This window comes from Aquarana catesbeiana, linkage group LG01 (genome assembly GCF_042186555.1).
Source record: "Aquarana catesbeiana isolate 2022-GZ linkage group LG01, ASM4218655v1, whole genome shotgun sequence".
NCBI lineage: Eukaryota > Metazoa > Chordata > Amphibia > Anura > Ranidae > Aquarana > Aquarana catesbeiana.
Genome location: NC_133324.1, coordinates 22723673 through 22732699, shown reverse-complemented (window position 1 = coordinate 22732699; position 9027 = coordinate 22723673).

Genomic DNA, 9027 nt, shown 5'->3' with positions numbered 1-9027 from the left:
GTGCAGGCTTTTATTAGAAATTAAAGCTATAACCACATCAGTTATACAGTATATATTGTGATATGGGGAATATTTAGCTCAGTGGTAGAAGTGTTTTTTCAGTGAGTCCACGGTAGTCGGCACTTTGGATTGAGAATGTGGCAGACAGTTTTTTTTTTTAGAAGGAAACACAAAGAAAGTTCTTATAACAGCAGGTTTCCTTCTTCAGTAAGCACAAAGAAATAAGTAAAAAAATACCAAGCCACTTGGCTCTTTAGACAGCAGCTCCATTTCTCTCTCTAGTCTCCATGACTTTGGGTCACTCAGGCCCCACTCCTGGCCTCACTGGATAGGGTTCTCCCACTTTTCAGGAACACAGGACTCCATTCAGCCCCCTCAGTGGACTTGCTAGCTTCTTGGTCTCTCCAGACCCGCATAGTTGTCCTGATTCCCCCAGTCCTATGGGCAAGAAGTCCCCACAACACAGGATCACATCTCCGCCCAGGTCACCTGTCCAGGCTGGAGAACACCGCTATCTTCAGACACAGCCTGTGTCTCTGGATGCCAGCAACTGCCCTGAGCTGTGCACTCACACAGGCTGTAGGCAATTGGCAAAGTCTGGACTCCGGATTGAAGGTTCCATCCCGCCCAATACTCTTTGGAACCTTCAAGCTCCTGGCCTCGATCTAGAACTACCAAATCCGGAGAAAACATAGAACACCTTTTTCTACGTTCATAATCAAGCTGCCAGAGCTTCTCACACTGCAGCTTTGAGAATCTGGTGTCTGGTGAATATTTACACAAATTCACTAAATTTTCACCATTTTGTTAATCTTAGGTTGGGCGTTTTAGAGTTTTTATTTATTAAAGTAGATCTCTTTTTTTTTTTGGAACGCAATATGTGAATATTCTTAAATTTTACCTTTTGACCCATTTATAGACGCTAAGGCAGAAGACAGTTGCTTGTTTGTCTGAGTGTACAAGGGGATGATTATTGATGTTTTTTGCATTTTTTTTGTTTTGTTTGAATTTGTTTTGTGTTTAAGGGAGTTCAATTGGTAATGCTTAAAGGGGTTTTCCCTTTTGTTGTTCGTTACTAGAGTCTCTCTCCATTACTTTATGTGATTATAGATTTGTTTTTGATATATCCTAGAGATATTCTGGAAATTATGATTTCTGATTTTTGTGTATCTTGTGTATTAGAATTATGTAAAGGGGGAGGGGGGGGCGCACATGCACGAAGCTGGACAGGTCAGGCATGCCTGCCTAGTGCTCCGCATCTCGGAAAGCACTTCCCCAGCCACTCTACACCCCTCCGCCACTCTGTGAGTTAGCAAGGAACACCCGGAAGTTGGCAGTAAGATCTACAGTAGCCCAAGCCAAAGTCTATCCAGGAGGTGCTGGCTCGGGCCTGGTCCAGGATTGCGGCCCTGCCATCTTCTCATATGGGTGCACTGCACTCTCTTAAACAGAAGCTGGCAGCTACAGAAGAGGAGGGCGAGTCTGACGCTGAACTTCCAGCAACACTACAGCTCCCAAACTCTGCCTCCACTCACTTAGACCTACACAAGCAGTTTGAGCGGATTCTGCAAAAGGTGCTGAAACAGACCTCTGACCAAATCACAGAGCACCTGTCCAGAGAGATCCACGAACTAGGCCAGTGTATTGCTGACCTGGAGCAGAGAATGAGTGAGCTAGAGGCTTTGCCCGGCAATCATGCGGAGGAGGAGGAGCTACGTCCCGATGACACCGCTATTCACATACCCGGAAGACACGGGTTACCTTGGAGCCGGCCGGCTTTCGCATATACGCTTTTTAACTACAATGGTTTTGTAAGTGCAACCTTTATTTTTACACTCAATAAAACGTTGGATTTTATGCAAAAAAAAAAAAAAAAAAGGGAGGAGGAGCTACGTCCCGACGACACCGCTATTCACATACCCGGAAGACACGGGTTACCTTGGAGCCGGCCGGCTTTCACATATACGCTTTTTAACTACAATGGTTTTGTAAGTGCAACCTTTATTTTTACACTCAATAAAACGTTGGATTTTATGCTATGTGGAGCACTTTGTTTTTTACATGGGGATATTTCCATTTATGCTGATGTGAGTTGGAGAGAGTCCCTGGATTTGGACGCCAAGCGCCTGTTTTAAAGATCCCTGGCTGGGGTTGCAGCCATCCGCCCTTTAGGTCTCCTGTTAGTAAGAGACCAATTCCATCTGGTAAGAGGCAGCATTTTTATTAAGAGGTGGAGGTCTATCTGCGCACTCTACTGTCATCACAGCAAGTTTATGTTCCATTTTCACAGAGCACTTGGAGACAAACTTGGTTTCATGCATGTCATCTAGCATGGATGGACTTTAATCATTATTTTTTCATTTGAGTTATGGACTTTTTTTGGGTTTATTTTTCTTCATCTCTATATTGTTTTTATATATGAATTATGGTATAGTTTCCATAGATGTGTCACATTATCACTTTTTCTGTTATTTTGAGATATTCATCTGTTAGTGATTGTGTCACTTATTATTGATTACTTTTTTCGGACATAGTGGTCAATATCTGTGTCCCATCAACTAATTGTCATTTTCAGATTTATCTTTTATTTTCACAGTGTTTAATTACATTGATAAGCACAAAATTTTCTATTATTCACTCAGTGATCATCACTCACCCTCATATTTTTATGAGATTTTTTTGACACCTCCTGTTGTCACCCTCAGTTTCTAGCGCGACTTTTTGATTTTTATATGATTTATGGTTTACTACTTTCTAGTCGCAGCTTATGCCAATTAGTGTAAGCGCAGTATTTATTTTTACCAATCATGCGGAGGAGCATGCAGCCCTCAGAGAGGAAAATCTTTCCCTGCAATCCTATTTAGGGAATTGTGAAAACCGGGCTCACCGCTCCAATCTTCGTATATGCGGAATCCCAGAATCAGTAATTGATCACCAATCTACTGTGATGGCTCTTCGAAGAACTGGCCCCACCCATCCCTATAGAACGCCTTGAGATGGATCAGATACATAGGGCTTTGACCCCAAAACCGGCGGGCCCTCCACACAACATAGTCGCAAAGCTGCATTTTTCTTGCACCAAAGAGCAACTCCTTAACGCAGCATGCCACTGAGAGACTCTTTCCTTTCAGGGCCATGCCTATCAGCAATTTTCCGACCTTTCACAGCTGAGCAAACATCAGGCCTTGAAACCACACTTGCAGGTCCTGCAACACCACCGCATTACCTACTCACGAGGTTTCCCTTTTTTGCTCTGCTTTACATATCAAGGTACAAAACACACCTGTAAAACCTTGGATGCCAAGCTACCCTACAGGAACTGCACCTGTCCACATCTCCACCCCCCTTAAAAGGCCAATGTCAGCGCTCAGTTTCCTGCTTGCATCAGAAGGCTTCTACCTCTGCTGAAAATGAAGGTCACCGGGGACCCTACAAGCAGGGCTTCTTCCCTTCTCCAGCTTTGGCTCCATCCGATTCCATGGACTGACAGCTCCCAGGTTGTCCTCTGCCCTCCCTTGCTTTGGGCTGCTTGCTGGCATCCAAGCTGGCCTGGATCTTCTTTCCTCCTTCGGAAGCCTTCAGGTTCCAATCTCCACAGTTTACCCAGCTGTCACTGGATGAGGTTTTCTGAATTTTCATATAAAGGTTATATTTGTTATTAGTATTACTGCACTACACCAGCTTTTTGTTCACAAGCCCCCTTACCCAGATTTTCCTCCCCTCCTCTCTCCTCCCCCCTTCTCCCTTTCCTTCTCCCCTTTCCCCTCTCCTTCCCAGTCCCCCCTCCCTCCTTTTCCCTATTCCCATCATTTATACTCATGGACCCATGGTTTTTTGGAGAACTATGCCCTAGCTCTTGCTCCCAGTCTACTGACCTTAGATGACTTGGTGGCTTCACTGGTGCCCAGACCATTTTTCATCAAGTTTTACTTAGAAAAGCCATGGTCACCTAGGGACCTACAGACACCAACTGTATAGATGTCCTCCAGATAGTTTATTTTTAATTTTATTTGATCTCTTGCTGTCCCTCGCCACTCTTCCTGGGTGATAAGGTCACGTCGCTATGTGCTACTGTTCCTCGCCACTCTTCTTGGGTGTTGAGGTCACACCGCTATGTGCTACTCCCATTATGGTCCTCCTTCACTATGAGGTACACACTTGCGACCCTGCCGTCGCCTTCCAAGAGGCAACTGTTATGATTTTGTTACTTGTAAGTAGGGATGAGCTTCGTGTTCGAGTCGAACCCATGTTCGACTCGAACATCAGCTGTTCGATCGTTCGCCGAATTGCGAACGATATGGGCCGTTCGCGCCAAATTCATGTGGCGCGTCACGGCTCATAATTCACTGCGGCATCTCAGTGCATTGCTGGCTGATGATTGGCCAAGCATGCACTATGACCCACATGCTTGGCCAATCACAGCGCCGCCTGAACAGAGAGCCGTAATTGGCCAAAGCCAAGGAGGCTTTGGCCAATTATGGTTCAGGGAATTTAGTACACGCCCCACACTATATAAGGCCGCCTGCACGGCGGCCCTGTGTAGTGTGTGTTCCGGCGTTCATTGAGAGAGAGAGAGAGACAGACAGTGACATTTGATTTGAGTTAGATAGATTAGGCAGAACAGTCAGTCAGTTAGCTGCACTTACAGTGTATTGTGTATATATATGCATCCCAGGTGTTGCATATATATATATATACACTGTATTCAGTTTAGCTAGATCCATTATTCTTATCTTCTTACTGACAGGCAGGCTTGTCTTGTTACAGTATTTACAGCTACCTGAAGAAAATTACTGGTGTTCCTATGATCCTATTAGTACCACAGTCAGGCAGCTAGACTATTTACAGTTAGTGCAGTGCGTCCTGCTCACAGTGTTCAGCTAAACCTACAAGTTAGTGGGGTGCGTCCTGCTCACAGTGTTCAGCTAAACCTACAAGTTAGTGTGGTGCGTCCACCTCACAGTGTTCAGCTAGATCCGTTCCTGTTATCTTCTTACTGACAGGCAGGCTTGTCTTGTTACAGTATATACAGCTACCTGAAGAAAATTACTGGTGTTCTTTTGATCCTATTAGTACCACAGTCAGGCAGCTAGACTATTTACAGTTAGTGCAGTGCGTCCTGCTCACAGTGTTCAGCTAAACCTACAAGTTAGTGGGGTGCGTCCTGCTCACAGTGTTCAGCTAAACCTACAAGTTAGTGCGGTGCGTCCTGCTCACAGTGTTCAGCTAAACCTACAAGTTAGTGGGGTGCGTCCTGCTCACAGTGTTTAGCTAAACCTACAAGTTAGTGGGGTGCGTCCACCTCACAGTGTTCAGCTAAACCTACAAGTTAGTGTGGTGCGTCCACCTCACAGTGTTCAGCTAAACCTACAAGTTAGTGCAGTGCGTCCTGCTCACAGTGTTCAGCTAGATCCGTTCCTGTTATCTTCTTACTGACAGGCAGGCTTGTCTTGTTACAGTATATACAGCTACCTGAAGAAAATTACTGGTGTTCTTTTGATCCTATTAGTACCACAGTCAGGCAGCTAGACTATTTACAGTTAGTGCAGTGCATCCTGGTCACAGTGTTCCGCTAAACCTACTAATTAGTGGGGTGCGTCCTGCTCACAGTGTTCCGCTAAACCTACAAGTTAGTGGGGTGCGTCCTGCTCACAGTGTTCAGCTAAACCTACAAGTTAGTGTGGTGCATCCACCTCACAGTGTTCAGCTAAACCTACACGTTAGTGGGGTGCGTCCTGCTCACAGTGTTCAGCTAAACCTACAAGTTAGTGGGGTGCGTCCACCTCACAGTGTTCAGCTAAAGCTACCTGTAGAAGGTTGGTGGTGTTCTCATACTACAGGCAGGCAGTTGATTTTGCTAGCTGCAGTATCAGTACATATCCCAGCTTAGTGCAGCTACAGGCCATTAGTATGTCTGGAAGGCCAAGAAGGAGAGGTAGACAGTCACAAGCCAATAAGAGAGGGAAAGCAGGCTCTGTGTCTAGTGCTGGTCGTGGAGACGGTGCATCCTCATCAGCACATGGCCGTGGGACAAGCTTGGGCTTTTTTTCGGCAGCTGGCCGTGTTGAGCCGCAACATGCGGAAGACTTGGTCGAGTGGATGACCAAGCTGTCCTCATCCTCCTCATCCTCTCTCACCCATGCCCAGGGTACTTTGTCTGGCAAAGCAGCGGCCTCTTCCCTCGGCTCAATGTCATCAGTGACTCCTTCCCTAGCCCCACCATGTCCTCCTGAGGACTCCCTCGAAATGTTTGACCACAGTGTTGGGTACATGCTCCAGGAGGATGCCCAGCGTTTGGAAGGCTCTGATGATGATACTGAGCTCGATGAAGGCAGTAACATGAGCACGGACAGAGGGGGTGCCCAAGAAGGACAGCAATCTGGCAGTCATGCTCCCCCTGCTGCAGCATACTTCCAGGTTTGCTCCAGTGATGAGGAGGGAGGGGATGATGAGGTCACTGACTCAATGTGGGTGCCTGATAGGAGAGAGGAGGAGGAGGAGGAGGCGGCACATCACCAACGAGGCAGGATGCCCTCCAGGGGCCAGCCTAAGGGCAGCACATTGACTGAATCACACCCCAAAGCTCCACATGTGCAGGGCGTTGCAGTCTCTGCAGGTTATTCAAAAAGTTCTTTGGTGTGGGCCTTTTTTGAGACGAGTGCATCAGATCGCACCGCTGCTATTTGCAACATATGTCTCAAGCGTATCTCGCGTGGCCAAAACATCTCCCGCTTGGGTACCACATGCTTGACCAGACATATGTTGACCTGCCATGCAGTTCGTTGGCAAGCGTATCTAAAAGACCCACACCAAAGAACAAAGAGGACCTCTCCTTGCTCCTCATCAGCTGAGATCTCCAACCCCACTATACCTTCAGTCCTCTCTGAGACCTGCACTGAGAGGAATGAAGGTGTAGAATTAGGTGTGTCACAGCCAAGTACTTGTGGGCAATCTGCTTTTGGTACACCGACGTCAGATTGTACCAGGCAAATTTCCCTGCCCCAGCTGCTGCACCGCCGAAAGAAGTTTGCTCCCAGCCATCCACATGCCCAGCGGTTGAATGCTAGCTTGGCAAAATTGCTAGCACTTCAACTGCTGCCTTTTCAGTTGGTAGACTCTGCCCCCTTCCGTGAGTTTGTGGAATGTGCGGTTCCTCAGTGGCAGGTACCTAAACGCCACTTTTTCTCACGGGAGGCGATTCCGGCTCTCTACCGGCATGTGGAAGGCAATGTCCATGCCTCGCTGGACAGGGCGGTCAGCAGTAAGGTGCATATTACCACTGACTCATGGTCCAGCAGGCTTGGACAGGGACGTTACTTAAGTTTCACGGCGCATTGGGTGACTCTGCTGGCAGCTGGGAAGGATGCAGGACAAGGTGCAGTAGTGTTGGAGGTTGTTCCGCCACCACGCCTCCAAAATGCTAATGATTGTGACACACCTCTCTCCTCCACCCCCTCCTCTTCTTCTTCCTCCATGGCCTCTTCCTGTGCTTTGTCCTCGGAACCAGCGGTGCTCCATAGCCATTCAAGGGGCTACGCAAGTACGCAGGCCAAAAGATGCCATGCGGTGCTTGAGCTGGTGTGCTTGGGGGACAGGAGCCACACTGGGGCAGAGGTTCTGTCAGCTCTGCAGGGGCAGGTTCAGAGGTGGTTGACGCCACGCCAACTTAAGGCAGGAATGGTGGTTTGCGACAATGGCACCAACCTCCTCTCTGCCCTTCGACAGGGACAAATGACCCATGTGCCCTGTTTGGCTCACGTCCTTAACTTGGTGGTGCAGCGGTTCTTGGGCAGGTACCCGGGCTTACAGGATGTTCTGAGGCAGGCCAGGAAAGTCTGTGTGCATTTCCGCCGGTCATATAATGCCAGTGTTCGGCTGACGGACCTCCAAAAGGAGTTTAACCTGCCCAAGAACCACCTAATCTGTGACATGCCCACCAGGTGGAACTCAACGTTGGCTATGCTGCAGCGGCTGCACACGCAGCATAGGGCCATCAATGAGTACCTGTGCGACTATGGCACCAGGACAGGGTCAGGGGAGCTTGTTTTTTTTTCCCCACGCCAGTGGGCCATGATCAGGGATGCATGCACTGTCCTGTCACCATTTGAAGAGGCCACGAGGATGGTGAGCAGTGACAGTGCATGCATCAGTGACACTGTCCCCCTTGTCCACCTGTTGGAGCACACGCTGCGTGGAATAATGGACAGGGCACTTGAGGCAGAACAGAGGCAGGAAGAGGAGGACTTCCTTAGCTCTCAAGGCCCCCTTTATCCAGACAGTGTTCCTGTATGCCCACCGATCACACAGGAAGAGGAGGAGGAGGAGGAGGAGGAGGAGGAAGATTGTGTCAGTATGGAGGTGGAGCCTGGCACTCAGCATCAGCAGCAGTCTTTAAGGGATCAGTCCCAAGAAACACATGGACTTGTACGCGGCTGGGAGGAGGTGGCTGCGGACCATTAGTTCTTAGTGACCCAGAGGACTCCGGACCGAATGCCTCAGCAAACCTACGCTGCATGGCCTCCCTGATCCTGCAAAGCCTGCGTAAGGATCCTCGTATTCGTGGTATCAAGGAGAAGGACCAATACTGGCTGGCAACCCTCCTTGATCCACGTTACAAGGGTAAGGTTGCGGACCTTATCTTGCCATCGCAGAGGGAGCAGAGGATGAAACATCTTCGGGAGGCCTTGCAGAAAGGTCTGTGCAACGCGTTCCCAGAGACTGGGAGGTTACAAACTCCTGTTTCTGGACAACGTGTTGCTGAGGCTTCGGTCAGTCAAAGAAGGAGCAGTGGAGAAGGTGGCCGTCTGACCGATGCGTTCAGACAATTTTTTGGTCCGCAGCCCCAAGGTATGATCGGTTCCAGCAACCATCGCCAGCGTCTGTTTTACATGGTGCAGGAATACCTAGGGGCAAGATCAGACTTGGACAACTTTCCCACCGAAAATCCTCTGGGTTACTTGGTCTTGAGGATGGATCACTGGCCAGAGCTTGCACAGTATGCAATTGAGCTACTGGCCTGTCCTGCAT